Source organism: Antrostomus carolinensis, unplaced genomic scaffold, assembly GCF_000700745.2.
Source record: "Antrostomus carolinensis isolate BGI_N321 unplaced genomic scaffold, ASM70074v2 scaffold19316, whole genome shotgun sequence".
Taxonomy (NCBI): domain Eukaryota; kingdom Metazoa; phylum Chordata; class Aves; order Caprimulgiformes; family Caprimulgidae; genus Antrostomus; species Antrostomus carolinensis.
In genome coordinates this window covers 19,083-22,877 of record NW_010324150.1, presented here as the reverse complement: position 1 = coordinate 22,877, position 3,795 = coordinate 19,083, and the positions used below count along the sequence as shown (strand labels likewise).

Genomic DNA, 3,795 nt, shown 5'->3' with positions numbered 1-3,795 from the left:
AGATTCATTTCCTTATTAGATTTTCCAATGAGATGAATTTCACCTACTTTCAGACATTTAAAATCAGAAGTCTAAGCATTTCACCTTGACTGCCTCTATGCATGACAGGCACATCTGGAAGTAGGATCATCCCTCTCCTCTTAAGCATTTGCCCAAAGACGAGATGAAAATTCTCATTTCTCTTTAGAGAATACAGAAGGAATCTAGATCAAGATGCACTTAGGTGAGACAAGGCCAAGCATTTTTGCCAGTGGAGCTTTGTGTTTCAGAAAACACAAAGAATCAATACAAGTGTCTTATATGGTAGGAGAGCAGAACATACAACTCAAACAGTAAGACAGTGCTATGGAGAAACCCAAGTGTTTTCTTCACGTTGGCCTTCTAGGTCTGATCCAGATACCACAAGAATTAGAGAAAGACTTTCCATTCTCTTCATCTAGCTGGAAAAGATACAGAGTACTTCAAAAAGTGAAGAGATAACATTTATTTTTTAAATTAAAATAAAATGTTGTCTTGAGGAGTATTCCATAGGTCTAAACAGTTAATCCTCAACCAGCTTCACAATGAGCAAGTAATTTACGACAAAGACAAAAAAGTACAGTTGTTGGGAGGAATTTAAAAAAAAAAAAAATCAACGTAAAATATAATTGGAAGACAATTTGAGCACTTGAAGAGTCTTCTGCACTCTGAAGAATTGTTTCTTCCTTTTGAATTGTTGATACCATTATGGAATATATAACTTGGGAAAAAAAAAACATTATTAAATTAATTATCCTTACTCAGTGAAAATGCCTTTCAACATCTAGTTCCCCAAAACATAGCTATTAAGTGATAATATGCTGACAGTATGGTGTTTTGTATCAAAGCAATTATAATTAGTCCTAAATTTCAAAGGTGGACAAAATGAATAAATTACCTATTGAAAGAATTAGTCAAAGACTAGTACACAAAGTGTGTGAAGGGACATTTCCCTTCTTTTCTTCAGGGGAAAAAAAAAAAAATAAGTGGCATACTGCACTGACTAAAGGAGAAACTACTATAAGCAGTAGGGGGCAACGTTTCCATTAAATTTGTAGACGTTTGACCTTTTTATTTCCAGTGTGCAAAGATGAAGAAAAATATATTCTTTCTGCAGTTGCTGTCAAACTAGCTGAACCAAATACTGCCTTCGCGGTGTTCATCTAAAATGCAGATTAAATTTCCTGCATTCTGCTACGTGAGGAACAATATTTAACCAAAAATGCTGTACCTTTGTTTTGACAATGTCTGTTTTCTGGACTGCAGAAAAGATTATAAACAGCACATAACCAATAAGTGCAATGTTTTCAGTAATTCAGAGCCATGGTGTTTGGGTGATTTCTCCATGTTTCTTTGCCTCTTGGCTTTGCTGGAATGAATAGCTAGGCTGAGTCCTTAGGGTTCCAGTATAGAAAATTATATTTCTTGACTGGCTGTCAGAGAAGCAGCAGTGACCTGCACCATGCTGAGGATCCCACCCAGTCCCTCAACAGCTTTTCCATGTGAATGTTTCAAGTTCCAATTTTTATTTCTTAGTCTTTAAAAATACCAATCATTTTTCTCAGGCAAAAACAATATATAGGAAGCAGTTTTCAAGGCATATAATAAAAGAGGAAACCTAAATCAACTTTCCCTTGATTATTTTGGTTTGAATCTTATTTTGTATTTAATTGTGTGGGAATGCATGCTTTTTCTGTGGCATGTGAGATGCAACCATCTGTCAAATAGGAAATACCTTGAATTCAACAAAAACTTGTTAAATAAGGAAAAACCCAAGCACTACATAGGTACTAGTATTTAATTTTAATATGGCACAATTCTGATCCCTCCTTTGCCTTGAATGTTATCTCTTTTCTGGAGTCTGTGGGATATCCACTGGTTTCAGATTTGAAGGACTGTCTTGAACTAGCGTATTTGAATGACTACAGCAATTTGATTATTTCCAGGCTGTGTTTGGCTTAAGTACAATTTACATCAACTGAAAATAGGCCAGATGAAGAGATTTATTTGCTATCAGAAGCTTCAGCTAATAAGGAAAAGATATACTGTTATAATGAAGCTTTTTCTATCTGCACCCTTTAATTGCTGCATATACTGAACAGTTAAAAAGGAACAGCACTCCTATAACAGACAACCAGATCAAATAAAAATAGTTTTAAATAACTGTCCTTGTTAAACGATCTAAACTAAATTCTCTACAAAATTAGGGTCTTTGATGGATGCAGTAGTTTTGTATGAAGAATTATATGTTGAAATTCTCTGAATACCTAACGAAGTCTGAAACCTCAAAGTTGACATGAATTTGAAAGGTTCTTCCTACTTAAAGGTTCTGGTTTTCTGCCTTAAATAAACTTCTTATGACACACAAGAAGATTAGAGCAATATTCCCTCCCTTCTTCCCCATTTAAAATCACTTGACTTTATTGATATGATAGTGCCAACAGCATATGAAACAGCTAGCTAGAAGCTGACAGTTAATACTAAATAAGAATACCATCCACTTTTAAAATCTGTATTAGCTCACACCACAGCACAACATCTAGCTTTCAGCTCTACTAGGTTTTCAAGAAGTAAGTGAACAACAGCCATTCAATCTACCACTAGAACAGGCTTTGAAATCTCTGACAGACAATAGTCTGAAAAATGAAGGAATGGGTTGGAATTTTTAGCAGGATTGCAATAGTTAAGTCCTTAACAAAAACAAAGGGTATAAGACATTTTCCTTTTTTCAAAGCAGTTGCTTCCATTCAGTACCCCTGGTACTTGGGGTACAATTGCTTGTAAATGGAGATAAATTAAACAATTATGTTAATCTGAAATTTATTTTTTACATTTACAGAAAGATGTGCAAATCTGTTTCAAAACAAGAATCTGCTTCATAGTTAATTAGTTTGCTCTGCTTTAGTGCTTGAAGGATTTTACATGTTGTAAACAAGAATTTAAGAAAGAGGTTTTACTGTGTTCCTTTTATCTTTTTCTTTTTTTCCAACTTCCAAGTCTCAGAACAAGAGTGTTCTCAAAGAAGAAATCTTTGGAGATATAGCGACAATTGCTGATCTCCTTTGCATGTAGTTCACTCTGCAAAATAACTAAAGGAACTTGCAGGTGAATGAGGCAGCATAATTCCAGACTTAGGCTTTTCACTGAATTCTTTTGAAGCTGATACAACTTCTGATGCTCTAGCTAATTCTGACACCAAAGGAGAATGTCTCATCTACAGTTCAAAGACTAATTTGCAAGCTTTCTTAATACAGTACCTAACTAGAGAACGTAATATACTCCATGTCAAATATACTATTTTGATATTCCTTTTCCTTCTCAAGGTTTCTATTTTGAACATGGGTAAGTTAAACTGAGAAAGTAATACATTCTGTCATAATCCTTCTGTCTTTGGAATGATTGTAAAGAGAAATACATATTCATGCATTTAATAGGCTAAGTTTTTTGCCTGATTCTTCCTTTACTATTTGAAAGGAAAAATTAAGTTGTCTATTTATCCTTACTTTATTTGGATTTGCAAAAAGATAAATGCAAACCATGATGAGAACATTAAAACCAATTTAAATAAATTCTTTATATAATGGTGACACTCCCTGTTTAAGTATCCGGGAACTAAAGGTAGAGACATTTGATTGACTGGCAAATGCAACATTTGAGGACATCTCTGGCTGGTAGATACTGAAACTACATAGTACGTAAAACATACAGAAAGAAACAGACAGAATAAGGCCAGAGAAAATCAGTGGTGAATGGCCAAATTTAACAGAAATGTGAATT

The 3,795-nt window shown here is 34.2% G+C and overlaps 1 protein-coding gene across 1 annotated transcript in view; it reads right to left on the bottom strand.

Annotated features, from left to right (window-relative positions):
- The window catches only part of OTUD7A (OTU deubiquitinase 7A), a gene marked incomplete at its 5' end in the record, with an annotated part of 32,618 nt that overhangs the window by 13,183 nt on the left and 15,640 nt on the right, over positions 1–3,795 (bottom strand). The window lies entirely within an intron of this gene.